General features: G+C 45.5%; 13 non-coding genes across 13 annotated transcripts; 7 read left to right on the plus strand and 6 right to left on the minus strand.

The window, feature by feature from the left end:
• Positions 1-663: 663 nt before the first annotated feature.
• On the plus strand, positions 664-749 carry TRNAY-GUA (transfer RNA tyrosine (anticodon GUA)). Its single transcript is given in 2 exon segments — positions 664-700; positions 714-749. It is a non-coding gene; the product is annotated as a tRNA-Tyr (tRNA).
• A 567-nt stretch (positions 750-1,316) lies between these two features.
• TRNAN-GUU (transfer RNA asparagine (anticodon GUU)) lies at positions 1,317-1,390 on the minus strand. Its single transcript has one exon. It is a non-coding gene; the product is annotated as a tRNA-Asn (tRNA).
• A 1,037-nt stretch (positions 1,391-2,427) lies between these two features.
• Positions 2,428-2,513, plus strand: TRNAY-GUA (transfer RNA tyrosine (anticodon GUA)). Its single transcript is given in 2 exon segments — positions 2,428-2,464; positions 2,478-2,513. It is a non-coding gene; the product is annotated as a tRNA-Tyr (tRNA).
• Positions 2,514-4,191: 1,678 nt separating this feature from the next.
• On the plus strand, positions 4,192-4,277 carry TRNAY-GUA (transfer RNA tyrosine (anticodon GUA)). The gene is given in 2 exon segments: positions 4,192-4,228; positions 4,242-4,277. It is a non-coding gene; the product is annotated as a tRNA-Tyr (tRNA).
• A 567-nt stretch (positions 4,278-4,844) lies between these two features.
• TRNAN-GUU (transfer RNA asparagine (anticodon GUU)) lies at positions 4,845-4,918 on the minus strand. Its single transcript has one exon. It is a non-coding gene; the product is annotated as a tRNA-Asn (tRNA).
• Positions 4,919-5,955: 1,037 nt separating this feature from the next.
• TRNAY-GUA (transfer RNA tyrosine (anticodon GUA)) lies at positions 5,956-6,041 on the plus strand. Its single transcript is given in 2 exon segments — positions 5,956-5,992; positions 6,006-6,041. It is a non-coding gene; the product is annotated as a tRNA-Tyr (tRNA).
• A 1,678-nt stretch (positions 6,042-7,719) lies between these two features.
• Positions 7,720-7,805, plus strand: TRNAY-GUA (transfer RNA tyrosine (anticodon GUA)). The gene is given in 2 exon segments: positions 7,720-7,756; positions 7,770-7,805. It is a non-coding gene; the product is annotated as a tRNA-Tyr (tRNA).
• Positions 7,806-8,372: 567 nt separating this feature from the next.
• Positions 8,373-8,446, minus strand: TRNAN-GUU (transfer RNA asparagine (anticodon GUU)). The gene has a single exon. It is a non-coding gene; the product is annotated as a tRNA-Asn (tRNA).
• A 1,037-nt stretch (positions 8,447-9,483) lies between these two features.
• TRNAY-GUA (transfer RNA tyrosine (anticodon GUA)) lies at positions 9,484-9,569 on the plus strand. Its single transcript is given in 2 exon segments — positions 9,484-9,520; positions 9,534-9,569. It is a non-coding gene; the product is annotated as a tRNA-Tyr (tRNA).
• Positions 9,570-10,136: 567 nt separating this feature from the next.
• On the minus strand, positions 10,137-10,210 carry TRNAN-GUU (transfer RNA asparagine (anticodon GUU)). The gene has a single exon. It is a non-coding gene; the product is annotated as a tRNA-Asn (tRNA).
• Positions 10,211-11,892: 1,682 nt separating this feature from the next.
• On the minus strand, positions 11,893-11,966 carry TRNAN-GUU (transfer RNA asparagine (anticodon GUU)). Its single transcript has one exon. It is a non-coding gene; the product is annotated as a tRNA-Asn (tRNA).
• A 1,029-nt stretch (positions 11,967-12,995) lies between these two features.
• TRNAY-GUA (transfer RNA tyrosine (anticodon GUA)) lies at positions 12,996-13,081 on the plus strand. Its single transcript is given in 2 exon segments — positions 12,996-13,032; positions 13,046-13,081. It is a non-coding gene; the product is annotated as a tRNA-Tyr (tRNA).
• A 567-nt stretch (positions 13,082-13,648) lies between these two features.
• Positions 13,649-13,722, minus strand: TRNAN-GUU (transfer RNA asparagine (anticodon GUU)). Its single transcript has one exon. It is a non-coding gene; the product is annotated as a tRNA-Asn (tRNA).
• Positions 13,723-15,402: the final 1,680 nt, after the last annotated feature.

Below are 15,402 nucleotides of genomic sequence, written 5' to 3' on the forward strand. Positions count from 1 at the left end.
TGTTTTTCTCGTAAAAATAGAATAGAGACCCCCGATCCCTGACCATCTCATTTTCACGACCTTCAGACTATGCTTTTTATACACGCAACCTCCCAGTTTCTCATGCCACATGTTTTCGCCTTTGCAACAAAGTGGCACAGGCAAAGGCTTTTGGGCCCACAACCAAATGGGCCATTGGATCTAGACCATCTTTTCTACGTTGCGACTTTCTTATTTAAATCATTCTGATTTCTTTTCTCTTCCCACAATTCTTCACTCTGTACACTAACGACTCACCTATACTTTTACACCACCCGGCACCCTGTAAGCTCCACGCTCCTTCTGCTTTTACGGGAGAAAGACATCCACACTTAAAAAAAAAAAAAAAAAAAAAAAAAAAAGCTTAAAGCTACAGGTTGAAAAGTATGTGATGATCACAATTGTGGTGAATCAGGCACCCCAACATGGAAACCGGCATGGACCCCAACATGGACTGCCAGAAGGGGGATTAGCTCAAATGGTAGAGCGCTCGCTTAGCATGCGAGAGGTAACGGGATCGACGCCCGTATTCTCCAAAGTTTTGGTTTGCCGAGTTTTTCAAAGAGCGGGACAATTCTCCTCTGTTTCCCTACTCATGTAACTCATTTGCAAGCTTAGGAAGCACCCGACAACCAGCTCGGCAAGCCTTCGATAGCTCAGCTGGTAGAGCGGAGGACTGTAGTAGAAAATCAGCAATCCTTAGGTCGCTGGTTCAATTCCGGCTCGAAGGAACTTTTGTTAGTCTCATAGATGATGTTTCAACCTGTCGACAAATGCTCTCCCGGTGCCCTCGTCTTCTATCTATTTTCAGAGGGGTCTCTTGTTTGTGTTGGGTATTTGAAATGGGCATCCGACCGAAACTCTCAGTTGAGAGCCACAGTAGGACTTTCTGTAACTCTGACATGCAACTGAAACAAAAAGAGGGTACAATCATCCCTGGGTGGGCTTGAACCACCAACCTTTTGGTTATCAGACAAAAAAAAGTTTTCACAACCTTCAAGCTTTGCTTGAACCTCCCAGTTTCTCATGTCATGTGTCATCTTCTTTGAAACAGAGTGGCGCATGGAAAGACATTTAGGCCCACAACCAAAGAGGGCCAAAGGCTCTGGACCATTCTTTCTACATTGCAACTATGTCATCCAAATCACTGGGATTTTTTTCTCTTCTCAAAATTTTTCACACTGTACATGTTGAAATGGTCTTACAACCGGTGCCCTCCTCTTCTGGCCGAAACTTTAAGTTGAGAGGCACCATTGGATTTTCTGTAACATGCAACTGAGACAAAAAGAGGACACTGCCGTCCCTGGGTGGGCTTGAACCACCAACCTTCCGGTTAACAGCCGAACGCGCTAACCAATTGCGCCACAGAGACAACCACGCTCCCCCACTTTGATTAAAGTCGTAAAAAAGCCACAACATGGTAAATGGAGTATGTTTCTTAGAGGACCTTCTGATCAACACAATAAAAAGAAGAGAATGATAAAACATAACAACTGCGTGGAACTACAGCCGCCAACAAATGGACAATTGCAACACAGAGATGGCCTCCACATTAGCGTCTTAACAACAGTCAGCGGGTAATAGGCTACCCCTCTCTTTTGGAGGTATGGCAGCAGAGTGGCGCAGCGGAAGCGTGCTGGGCCCATAACCCAGAGGTCGATGGATCGAAACCATCCTCTGCTAAGTGCTCTCTTTTACTCACGCCCCCTGTTACAATTTGGCCATTATCCCCGGTCGGAATCACATGTTTTTCTCGTAAAAATAGAATAGAGACCCCCGATCCCTGACCATCTCATTTTCACGACCTTCAGACTATGCTTTTTATACACGCAACCTCCCAGTTTCTCATGCCACATGTTTTCGCCTTTGCAACAAAGTGGCACAGGCAAAGGCTTTTGGGCCCACAACCAAATGGGCCATTGGATCTAGACCATCTTTTCTACGTTGCGACTTTCTTATTTAAATCATTCTGATTTCTTTTCTCTTCCCACAATTCTTCACTCTGTACACTAACGACTCACCTATACTTTTACACCACCCGGGACCCTGTAAGCTCCACGCTCCTTCTGCTTTTACGGGAGAAAGACATCCACACTTAAAAAAAAAAAAAAAAAAAAAAAAAAAAAGCTTAAAGCTACAGGTTGAAAAGTATGTGATGATCACAATTGTGGTGAATCAGGCACCCCAACATGGAAACCAGCATGGACCCCAACATGGACTGCCAGAAGGGGGATTAGCTCAAATGGTAGAGCGCTCGCTTAGCATGCGAGAGGTAACGGGATCGACGCCCGTATTCTCCAAAGTTTTGGTTTGCCGAGTTTTTCAAAGAGCGGGACAATTCTCCTCTGTTTCCCTACTCATGTAACTCATTTGCAAGCTTAGGAAGCACCCGACAACCAGCTCGGCAAGCCTTCGATAGCTCAGCTGGTAGAGCGGAGGACTGTAGTAGAAAATCAGCAATCCTTAGGTCGCTGGTTCAATTCCGGCTCGAAGGAACTTTTGTTAGTCTCATAGATGATGTTTCAACCTGTCGACAAATGCTCTCCCGGTGCCCTCGTCTTCTATCTATTTTCAGAGGGGTCTCTTGTTTGTGTTGGGTATTTGAAATGGGCATCCGACCGAAACTCTCAGTTGAGAGCCACAGTAGGACTTTCTGTAACTCTGACATGCAACTGAAACAAAAAGAGGGTACAATCATCCCTGGGTGGGCTTGAACCACCAACCTTTTGGTTATCAGACAAAAAAAAGTTTTCACAACCTTCAAGCTTTGCTTGAACCTCCCAGTTTCTCATGTCATGTGTCATCTTCTTTGAAACAGAGTGGCGCATGGAAAGACATTTAGGCCCACAACCAAAGAGGGCCAAAGGCTCTGGACCATTCTTTCTACATTGCAACTATGTCATCCAAATCACTGGGATTTTTTTCTCTTCTCAAAATTTTTCACACTGTACATGTTGAAATGGTCTTACAACCGGTGCCCTCCTCTTCTGGCCGAAACTTTAAGTTGAGAGGCACCATTGGATTTTCTGTAACATGCAACTGAGACAAAAAGAGGACACTGCCGTCCCTGGGTGGGCTTGAACCACCAACCTTCCGGTTAACAGCCGAACGCGCTAACCAATTGCGCCACAGAAACAACCACGCTCCCCCACTTTGATTAAAGTCGTAAAAAAGCCACAACATGGTAAATGGAGTATGTTTCTTAGAGGACCTTCTGATCAACACAATAAAAAGAAGAGAATGATAAAACATAACAACTGCGTGGAACTACAGCCGCCAACAAATGGACAATTGCAACACAGAGATGGCCTCCACATTAGCGTCTTAACAACAGTCAGCGGGTAATAGGCTACCCCTCTCTTTTGGAGGTATGGCAGCAGAGTGGCGCAGCGGAAGCGTGCTGGGCCCATAACCCAGAGGTCGATGGATCGAAACCATCCTCTGCTAAGTGCTCTCTTTTACTCACGCCCCCTGTTACAATTTGGCCATTATCCCCGGTCGGAATCACATGTTTTTCTCGTAAAAATAGAATAGAGACCCCCGATCCCTGACCATCTCATTTTCACGACCTTCAGACTATGCTTTTTATACACGCAACCTCCCAGTTTCTCATGCCACATGTTTTCGCCTTTGCAACAAAGTGGCACAGGCAAAGGCTTTTGGGCCCACAACCAAATGGGCCATTGGATCTAGACCATCTTTTCTACGTTGCGACTTTCTTATTTAAATCATTCTGATTTCTTTTCTCTTCCCACAATTCTTCACTCTGTACACTAACGACTCACCTATACTTTTACACCACCCGGGACCCTGTAAGCTCCACGCTCCTTCTGCTTTTACGGGAGAAAGACATCCACACTTAAAAAAAAAAAAAAAAAAAAAAAAAAAAAGCTTAAAGCTACAGGTTGAAAAGTATGTGATGATCACAATTGTGGTGAATCAGGCACCCCAACATGGAAACCAGCATGGACCCCAACATGGACTGCCAGAAGGGGGATTAGCTCAAATGGTAGAGCGCTCGCTTAGCATGCGAGAGGTAACGGGATCGACGCCCGTATTCTCCAAAGTTTTGGTTTGCCGAGTTTTTCAAAGAGCGGGACAATTCTCCTCTGTTTCCCTACTCATGTAACTCATTTGCAAGCTTAGGAAGCACCCGACAACCAGCTCGGCAAGCCTTCGATAGCTCAGCTGGTAGAGCGGAGGACTGTAGTAGAAAATCAGCAATCCTTAGGTCGCTGGTTCAATTCCGGCTCGAAGGAACTTTTGTTAGTCTCATAGATGATGTTTCAACCTGTCGACAAATGCTCTCCCGGTGCCCTCGTCTTCTATCTATTTTCAGAGGGGTCTCTTGTTTGTGTTGGGTATTTGAAATGGGCATCCGACCGAAACTCTCAGTTGAGAGCCACAGTAGGACTTTCTGTAACTCTGACATGCAACTGAAACAAAAAGAGGGTACAATCATCCCTGGGTGGGCTTGAACCACCAACCTTTTGGTTATCAGACAAAAAAAAGTTTTCACAACCTTCAAGCTTTGCTTGAACCTCCCAGTTTCTCATGTCATGTGTCATCTTCTTTGAAACAGAGTGGCGCATGGAAAGACATTTAGGCCCACAACCAAAGAGGGCCAAAGGCTCTGGACCATTCTTTCTACATTGCAACTATGTCATCCAAATCACTGGGATTTTTTTCTCTTCTCAAAATTTTTCACACTGTACATGTTGAAATGGTCTTACAACCGGTGCCCTCCTCTTCTGGCCGAAACTTTAAGTTGAGAGGCACCATTGGATTTTCTGTAACATGCAACTGAGACAAAAAGAGGACACTGCCGTCCCTGGGTGGGCTTGAACCACCAACCTTCCGGTTAACAGCCGAACGCGCTAACCAATTGCGCCACAGAGACAACCACGCTCCCCCACTTTGATTAAAGTCGTAAAAAAGCCACAACATGGTAAATGGAGTATGTTTCTTAGAGGACCTTCTGATCAACACAATAAAAAGAAGAGAATGATAAAACATAACAACTGCGTGGAACTACAGCCGCCAACAAATGGACAATTGCAACACAGAGATGGCCTCCACATTAGCGTCTTAACAACAGTCAGCGGGTAATAGGCTACCCCTCTCTTTTGGAGGTATGGCAGCAGAGTGGCGCAGCGGAAGCGTGCTGGGCCCATAACCCAGAGGTCGATGGATCGAAACCATCCTCTGCTAAGTGCTCTCTTTTACTCACGCCCCCTGTTACAATTTGGCCATTATCCCCGGTCGGAATCACATGTTTTTCTCGTAAAAATAGAATAGAGACCCCCGATCCCTGACCATCTCATTTTCACGACCTTCAGACTATGCTTTTTATACACGCAACCTCCCAGTTTCTCATGCCACATGTTTTCGCCTTTGCAACAAAGTGGCACAGGCAAAGGCTTTTGGGCCCACAACCAAATGGGCCATTGGATCTAGACCATCTTTTCTACGTTGCGACTTTCTTATTTAAATCATTCTGATTTCTTTTCTCTTCCCACAATTCTTCACTCTGTACACTAACGACTCACCTATACTTTTACACCACCCGGGACCCTGTAAGCTCCACGCTCCTTCTGCTTTTACGGGAGAAAGACATCCACACTTAAAAAAAAAAAAAAAAAAAAAAAAAAAAAGCTTAAAGCTACAGGTTGAAAAGTATGTGATGATCACAATTGTGGTGAATCAGGCACCCCAACATGGAAACCAGCATGGACCCCAACATGGACTGCCAGAAGGGGGATTAGCTCAAATGGTAGAGCGCTCGCTTAGCATGCGAGAGGTAACGGGATCGACGCCCGTATTCTCCAAAGTTTTGGTTTGCCGAGTTTTTCAAAGAGCGGGACAATTCTCCTCTGTTTCCCTACTCATGTAACTCATTTGCAAGCTTAGGAAGCACCCGACAACCAGCTCGGCAAGCCTTCGATAGCTCAGCTGGTAGAGCGGAGGACTGTAGTAGAAAATCAGCAATCCTTAGGTCGCTGGTTCAATTCCGGCTCGAAGGAACTTTTGTTAGTCTCATAGATGATGTTTCAACCTGTCGACAAATGCTCTCCCGGTGCCCTCGTCTTCTATCTATTTTCAGAGGGGTCTCTTGTTTGTGTTGGGTATTTGAAATGGGCATCCGACCGAAACTCTCAGTTGAGAGCCACAGTAGGACTTTCTGTAACTCTGACATGCAACTGAAACAAAAAGAGGGTACAATCATCCCTGGGTGGGCTTGAACCACCAACCTTTTGGTTATCAGACAAAAAAAAGTTTTCACAACCTTCAAGCTTTGCTTGAACCTCCCAGTTTCTCATGTCATGTGTCATCTTCTTTGAAACAGAGTGGCGCATGGAAAGACATTTAGGCCCACAACCAAAGAGGGCCAAAGGCTCTGGACCATTCTTTCTACATTGCAACTATGTCATCCAAATCACTGGGATTTTTTTCTCTTCTCAAAATTTTTCACACTGTACATGTTGAAATGGTCTTACAACCGGTGCCCTCCTCTTCTGGCCGAAACTTTAAGTTGAGAGGCACCATTGGATTTTCTGTAACATGCAACTGAGACAAAAAGAGGACACTGCCGTCCCTGGGTGGGCTTGAACCACCAACCTTCCGGTTAACAGCCGAACGCGCTAACCAATTGCGCCACAGAAACAACCACGCTCCCCCACTTTGATTAAAGTCGTAAAAAAGCCACAACATGGTAAATGGAGTATGTTTCTTAGAGGACCTTCTGATCAACACAATAAAAAGAAGAGAATGATAAAACATAACAACTGCGTGGAACTACAGCCGCCAACAAATGGACAATTGCAACACAGAGATGGCCTCCACATTAGCGTCTTAACAACAGTCAGCGGGTAATAGGCTACCCCTCTCTTTTGGAGGTATGGCAGCAGAGTGGCGCAGCGGAAGCGTGCTGGGCCCATAACCCAGAGGTCGATGGATCGAAACCATCCTCTGCTAAGTGCTCTCTTTTACTCACGCCCCCTGTTACAATTTGGCCATTATCCCCGGTCGGAATCACATGTTTTTCTCGTAAAAATAGAATAGAGACCCCCGATCCCTGACCATCTCATTTTCACGACCTTCAGACTATGCTTTTTATACACGCAACCTCCCAGTTTCTCATGCCACATGTTTTCGCCTTTGCAACAAAGTGGCACAGGCAAAGGCTTTTGGGCCCACAACCAAATGGGCCATTGGATCTAGACCATCTTTTCTACGTTGCGACTTTCTTATTTAAATCATTCTGATTTCTTTTCTCTTCCCACAATTCTTCACTCTGTACACTAACGACTCACCTATACTTTTACACCACCCGGGACCCTGTAAGCTCCACGCTCCTTCTGCTTTTACGGGAGAAAGACATCCACACTTAAAAAAAAAAAAAAAAAAAAAAAAAAAAAGCTTAAAGCTACAGGTTGAAAAGTATGTGATGATCACAATTGTGGTGAATCAGGCACCCCAACATGGAAACCAGCATGGACCCCAACATGGACTGCCAGAAGGGGGATTAGCTCAAATGGTAGAGCGCTCGCTTAGCATGCGAGAGGTAACGGGATCGACGCCCGTATTCTCCAAAGTTTTGGTTTGCCGAGTTTTTCAAAGAGCGGGACAATTCTCCTCTGTTTCCCTACTCATGTAACTCATTTGCAAGCTTAGGAAGCACCCGACAACCAGCTCGGCAAGCCTTCGATAGCTCAGCTGGTAGAGCGGAGGACTGTAGTAGAAAATCAGCAATCCTTAGGTCGCTGGTTCAATTCCGGCTCGAAGGAACTTTTGTTAGTCTCATAGATGATGTTTCAACCTGTCGACAAATGCTCTCCCGGTGCCCTCGTCTTCTATCTATTTTCAGAGGGGTCTCTTGTTTGTGTTGGGTATTTGAAATGGGCATCCGACCGAAACTCTCAGTTGAGAGCCACAGTAGGACTTTCTGTAACTCTGACATGCAACTGAAACAAAAAGAGGGTACAATCATCCCTGGGTGGGCTTGAACCACCAACCTTTTGGTTATCAGACAAAAAAAAGTTTTCACAACCTTCAAGCTTTGCTTGAACCTCCCAGTTTCTCATGTCATGTGTCATCTTCTTTGAAACAGAGTGGCGCATGGAAAGACATTTAGGCCCACAACCAAAGAGGGCCAAAGGCTCTGGACCATTCTTTCTACATTGCAACTATGTCATCCAAATCACTGGGATTTTTTTCTCTTCTCAAAATTTTTCACACTGTACATGTTGAAATGGTCTTACAACCGGTGCCCTCCTCTTCTGGCCGAAACTTTAAGTTGAGAGGCACCATTGGATTTTCTGTAACATGCAACTGAGACAAAAAGAGGACACTGCCGTCCCTGGGTGGGCTTGAACCACCAACCTTCCGGTTAACAGCCGAACGCGCTAACCAATTGCGCCACAGAGACAACCACGCTCCCCCACTTTGATTAAAGTCGTAAAAAAGCCACAACATGGTAAATGGAGTATGTTTCTTAGAGGACCTTCTGATCAACACAATAAAAAGAAGAGAATGATAAAACATAACAACTGCGTGGAACTACAGCCGCCAACAAATGGACAATTGCAACACAGAGATGGCCTCCACATTAGCGTCTTAACAACAGTCAGCGGGTAATAGGCTACCCCTCTCTTTTGGAGGTATGGCAGCAGAGTGGCGCAGCGGAAGCGTGCTGGGCCCATAACCCAGAGGTCGATGGATCGAAACCATCCTCTGCTAAGTGCTCTCTTTTACTCACGCCCCCTGTTACAATTTGGCCATTATCCCCGGTCGGAATCACATGTTTTTCTCGTAAAAATAGAATAGAGACCCCCGATCCCTGACCATCTCATTTTCACGACCTTCAGACTATGCTTTTTATACACGCAACCTCCCAGTTTCTCATGCCACATGTTTTCGCCTTTGCAACAAAGTGGCACAGGCAAAGGCTTTTGGGCCCACAACCAAATGGGCCATTGGATCTAGACCATCTTTTCTACGTTGCGACTTTCTTATTTAAATCATTCTGATTTCTTTTCTCTTCCCACAATTCTTCACTCTGTACACTAACGACTCACCTATACTTTTACACCACCCGGGACCCTGTAAGCTCCACGCTCCTTCTGCTTTTACGGGAGAAAGACATCCACACTTAAAAAAAAAAAAAAAAAAAAAAAAAAAAAGCTTAAAGCTACAGGTTGAAAAGTATGTGATGATCACAATTGTGGTGAATCAGGCACCCCAACATGGAAACCAGCATGGACCCCAACATGGACTGCCAGAAGGGGGATTAGCTCAAATGGTAGAGCGCTCGCTTAGCATGCGAGAGGTAACGGGATCGACGCCCGTATTCTCCAAAGTTTTGGTTTGCCGAGTTTTTCAAAGAGCGGGACAATTCTCCTCTGTTTCCCTACTCATGTAACTCATTTGCAAGCTTAGGAAGCACCCGACAACCAGCTCGGCAAGCCTTCGATAGCTCAGCTGGTAGAGCGGAGGACTGTAGTAGAAAATCAGCAATCCTTAGGTCGCTGGTTCAATTCCGGCTCGAAGGAACTTTTGTTAGTCTCATAGATGATGTTTCAACCTGTCGACAAATGCTCTCCCGGTGCCCTCGTCTTCTATCTATTTTCAGAGGGGTCTCTTGTTTGTGTTGGGTATTTGAAATGGGCATCCGACCGAAACTCTCAGTTGAGAGCCACAGTAGGACTTTCTGTAACTCTGACATGCAACTGAAACAAAAAGAGGGTACAATCATCCCTGGGTGGGCTTGAACCACCAACCTTTTGGTTATCAGACAAAAAAAAGTTTTCACAACCTTCAAGCTTTGCTTGAACCTCCCAGTTTCTCATGTCATGTGTCATCTTCTTTGAAACAGAGTGGCGCATGGAAAGACATTTAGGCCCACAACCAAAGAGGGCCAAAGGCTCTGGACCATTCTTTCTACATTGCAACTATGTCATCCAAATCACTGGGATTTTTTTCTCTTCTCAAAATTTTTCACACTGTACATGTTGAAATGGTCTTACAACCGGTGCCCTCCTCTTCTGGCCGAAACTTTAAGTTGAGAGGCACCATTGGATTTTCTGTAACATGCAACTGAGACAAAAAGAGGACACTGCCGTCCCTGGGTGGGCTTGAACCACCAACCTTCCGGTTAACAGCCGAACGCGCTAACCAATTGCGCCACAGAGACAACCACGCTCCCCCACTTTGATTAAAGTCGTAAAAAAGCCACAACATGGTAAATGGAGTATGTTTCTTAGAGGACCTTCTGATCAACACAATAAAAAGAAGAGAATGATAAAACATAACAACTGCGTGGAACTACAGCCGCCAACAAATGGACAATTGCAACACAGAGATGGCCTCCACATTAGCGTCTTAACAACAGTCAGCGGGTAATAGGCTACCCCTCTCTTTTGGAGGTATGGCAGCAGAGTGGCGCAGCGGAAGCGTGCTGGGCCCATAACCCAGAGGTCGATGGATCGAAACCATCCTCTGCTAAGTGCTCTCTTTTACTCACGCCCCCTGTTACAATTTGGCCATTATCCCCGGTCGGAATCACATGTTTTTCTCGTAAAAATAGAATAGAGACCCCCGATCCCTGACCATCTCATTTTCACGACCTTCAGACTATGCTTTTTATACACGCAACCTCCCAGTTTCTCATGCCACATGTTTTCGCCTTTGCAACAAAGTGGCACAGGCAAAGGCTTTTGGGCCCACAACCAAATGGGCCATTGGATCTAGACCATCTTTTCTACGTTGCGACTTTCTTATTTAAATCATTCTGATTTCTTTTCTCTTCCCACAATTCTTCACTCTGTACACTAACGACTCACCTATACTTTTACACCACCCGGCACCCTGTAAGCTCCACGCTCCTTCTGCTTTTACGGGAGAAAGACATCCACACTTAAAAAAAAAAAAAAAAAAAAAGCTTAAAGCTACAGGTTGAAAAGTATGTGATGATCACAATTGTGGTGAATCAGGCACCCCAACATGGAAACCGGCATGGACCCCAACATGGACTGCCAGAAGGGGGATTAGCTCAAATGGTAGAGCGCTCGCTTAGCATGCGAGAGGTAACGGGATCGACGCCCGTATTCTCCAAAGTTTTGGTTTGCCGAGTTTTTCAAAGAGCGGGACAATTCTCCTCTGTTTCCCTACTCATGTAACTCATTTGCAAGCTTAGGAAGCACCCGACAACCAGCTCGGCAAGCCTTCAATAGCTCAGCTGGTAGAGCGGAGGACTGTAGTAGAAAATCAGCAATCCTTAGGTCGCTGGTTCAATTCCGGCTCGAAGGAACTTTTGTTAGTCTCATAGATGATGTTTCAACCTGTCGACAAGTGCTCTCCCGGTGCCCTCGTCTTCTATCTATTTTCAGAGGGGTCTCTTGTTTGTGTTGGGTATTTGAAATGGGCATCCGACCGAAACTCTCAGTTGAGAGCCACAGTAGGACTTTCTGTAACTCTGACATGCAACTGAAACAAAAAGAGGGTACAATCATCCCTGGGTGGGCTTGAACCACCAACCTTTTGGTTATCAGACAAAAAAAAGTTTTCACAACCTTCAAGCTTTGCTTGAACCTCCCAGTTTCTCATGTCATGTGTCATCTTCTTTGAAACAGAGTGGCGCATGGAAAGACATTTAGGCCCACAACCAAAGAGGGCCAAAGGCTCTGGACCATTCTTTCTACATTGCAACTATGTCATCCAAATCACTGGGATTTTTTTCTCTTCTCAAAATTTTTCACACTGTACATGTTGAAATGGTCTTACAACCGGTGCCCTCCTCTTCTGGCCGAAACTTTAAGTTGAGAGGCACCATTGGATTTTCTGTAACATGCAACTGAGACAAAAAGAGGACACTGCCGTCCCTGGGTGGGCTTGAACCACCAACCTTCCGGTTAACAGCCGAACGCGCTAACCAATTGCGCCACAGAGACAACCACGCTCCCCCACTTTGATTAAAGTCGTAAAAAAGCCACAACATGGTAAATGGAGTATGTTTCTTAGAGGACCTTCTGATCAACACAATAAAAAGAAGAGAATGATAAAACATAACAACTGCGTGGAACTACAGCCGCCAACAAATGGACAATTGCAACACAGAGATGGCCTCCACATTAGCGTCTTAACAACAGTCAGCGGGTAATAGGCTACCCCTCTCTTTTGGAGGTATGGCAGCAGAGTGGCGCAGCGGAAGCGTGCTGGGCCCATAACCCAGAGGTCGATGGATCGAAACCATCCTCTGCTAAGTGCTCTCTTTTACTCACGCCCCCTGTTACAATTTGGCCATTATCCCCGGTCGGAATCACATGTTTTTCTCGTAAAAATAGAATAGAGACCCCCGATCCCTGACCATCTCATTTTCACGACCTTCAGACTATGCTTTTTATACACGCAACCTCCCAGTTTCTCATGCCACATGTTTTCGCCTTTGCAACAAAGTGGCACAGGCAAAGGCTTTTGGGCCCACAACCAAATGGGCCATTGGATCTAGACCATCTTTTCTACGTTGCGACTTTCTTATTTAAATCATTCTGATTTCTTTTCTCTTCCCACAATTCTTCACTCTGTACACTAACGACTCACCTATACTTTTACACCACCCGGCACCCTGTAAGCTCCACGCTCCTTCTGCTTTTACGGGAGAAAGACATCCACACTTAAAAAAAAAAAAAAAAAAAAAGCTTAAAGCTACAGGTTGAAAAGTATGTGATGATCACAATTGTGGTGAATCAGGCACCCCAACATGGAAACCGGCATGGACCCCAACATGGACTGCCAGAAGGGGGATTAGCTCAAATGGTAGAGCGCTCGCTTAGCATGCGAGAGGTAACGGGATCGACGCCCGTATTCTCCAAAGTTTTGGTTTGCCGAGTTTTTCAAAGAGCGGGACAATTCTCCTCTGTTTCCCTACTCATGTAACTCATTTGCAAGCTTAGGAAGCACCCGACAACCAGCTCGGCAAGCCTTCGATAGCTCAGCTGGTAGAGCGGAGGACTGTAGTAGAAAATCAGCAATCCTTAGGTCGCTGGTTCAATTCCGGCTCGAAGGAACTTTTGTTAGTCTCATAGATGATGTTTCAACCTGTCGACAAATGCTCTCCCGGTGCCCTCGTCTTCTATCTATTTTCAGAGGGGTCTCTTGTTTGTGTTGGGTATTTGAAATGGGCATCCGACCGAAACTCTCAGTTGAGAGCCACAGTAGGACTTTCTGTAACTCTGACATGCAACTGAAACAAAAAGAGGGTACAATCATCCCTGGGTGGGCTTGAACCACCAACCTTTTGGTTATCAGACAAAAAAAAGTTTTCACAACCTTCAAGCTTTGCTTGAACCTCCCAGTTTCTCATGTCATGTGTCATCTTCTTTGAAACAGAGTGGCGCATGGAAAGACATTTAGGCCCACAACCAAAGAGGGCCAAAGGCTCTGGACCATTCTTTCTACATTGCAACTATGTCATCCAAATCACTGGGATTTTTTTCTCTTCTCAAAATTTTTCACACTGTACATGTTGAAATGGTCTTACAACCGGTGCCCTCCTCTTCTGGCCGAAACTTTAAGTTGAGAGGCACCATTGGATTTTCTGTAACATGCAACTGAGACAAAAAGAGGACACTGCCGTCCCTGGGTGGGCTTGAACCACCAACCTTCCGGTTAACAGCCGAACGCGCTAACCAATTGCGCCACAGAGACAACCACGCTCCCCCACTTTGATTAAAGTCGTAAAAAAGCCACAACATGGTAAATGGAGTATGTTTCTTAGAGGACCTTCTGATCAACACAATAAAAAGAAGAGAATGATAAAACATAACAACTGCGTGGAACTACAGCCGCCAACAAATGGACAATTGCAACACAGAGATGGCCTCCACATTAGCGTCTTAACAACAGTCAGCGGGTAATAGGCTACCCCTCTCTTTTGGAGGTATGGCAGCAGAGTGGCGCAGCGGAAGCGTGCTGGGCCCATAACCCAGAGGTCGATGGATCGAAACCATCCTCTGCTAAGTGCTCTCTTTTACTCACGCCCCCTGTTACAATTTGGCCATTATCCCCGGTCGGAATCACATGTTTTTCTCGTAAAAATAGAATAGAGACCCCCGATCCCTGACCATCTCATTTTCACGACCTTCAGACTATGCTTTTTATACACGCAACCTCCCAGTTTCTCATGCCACATGTTTTCGCCTTTGCAACAAAGTGGCACAGGCAAAGGCTTTTGGGCCCACAACCAAATGGGCCATTGGATCTAGACCATCTTTTCTACGTTGCGACTTTCTTATTTAAATCATTCTGATTTCTTTTCTCTTCCCACAATTCTTCACTCTGTACACTAACGACTCACCTATACTTTTACACCACCCGGCACCCTGTAAGCTCCACGCTCCTTCTGCTTTTACGGGAGAAAGACATCCACACTTAAAAAAAAAAAAAAAAAAAAAAAAAAAAAGCTTAAAGCTACAGGTTGAAAAGTATGTGATGATCACAATTGTGGTGAATCAGGCACCCCAACATGGAAACCAGCATGGACCCCAACATGGACTGCCAGAAGGGGGATTAGCTCAAATGGTAGAGCGCTCGCTTAGCATGCGAGAGGTAACGGGATCGACGCCCGTATTCTCCAAAGTTTTGGTTTGCCGAGTTTTTCAAAGAGCGGGACAATTCTCCTCTGTTTCCCTACTCATGTAACTCATTTGCAAGCTTAGGAAGCACCCGACAACCAGCTCGGCAAGCCTTTGATAGCTCAGCTGGTAGAGCGGAGGACTGTAGTAGAAAATCAGCAATCCTTAGGTCGCTGGTTCAATTCCGGCTCGAAGGAACTTTTGTTAGTCTCATAGATGATGTTTCAACCTGTCGACAAATGCTCTCCCGGTGCCCTCGTCTTCTATCTATTTTCAGAGGGGTCTCTTGTTTGTGTTGGGTATTTGAAATGGGCATCCGACCGAAACTCTCAGTTGAGAGCCACAGTAGGACTTTCTGTAACTCTGACATGCAACTGAAACAAAAAGAGGGTACAATCATCCCTGGGTGGGCTTGAACCACCAACCTTTTGGTTATCAGACAAAAAAAAGTTTTCACAACCTTCAAGCTTTGCTTGAACCTCCCAGTTTCTCATGTCATGTGTCATCTTCTTTGAAACAGAGTGGCGCATGGAAAGACATTTAGGCCCACAACCAAAGAGGGCCAAAGGCTCTGGACCATTCTTTCTACATTGCAACTATGTCATCCAAATCACTGGGATTTTTTTCTCTTCTCAAAATTTTTCACACTGTACATGTTGAAATGGTCTTACAACCGGTGCCCTCCTCTTCTGGCCGAAACTTTAAGTTGAGAGGCACCATAGGATTTTCTGTAACATGCAACTGAGACAAAAAG

Source organism: Rhinoderma darwinii, unplaced genomic scaffold (assembly GCF_050947455.1).
Source record: "Rhinoderma darwinii isolate aRhiDar2 unplaced genomic scaffold, aRhiDar2.hap1 Scaffold_2009, whole genome shotgun sequence".
Taxonomy (NCBI): Eukaryota; Metazoa; Chordata; class Amphibia; order Anura; family Rhinodermatidae; genus Rhinoderma; species Rhinoderma darwinii.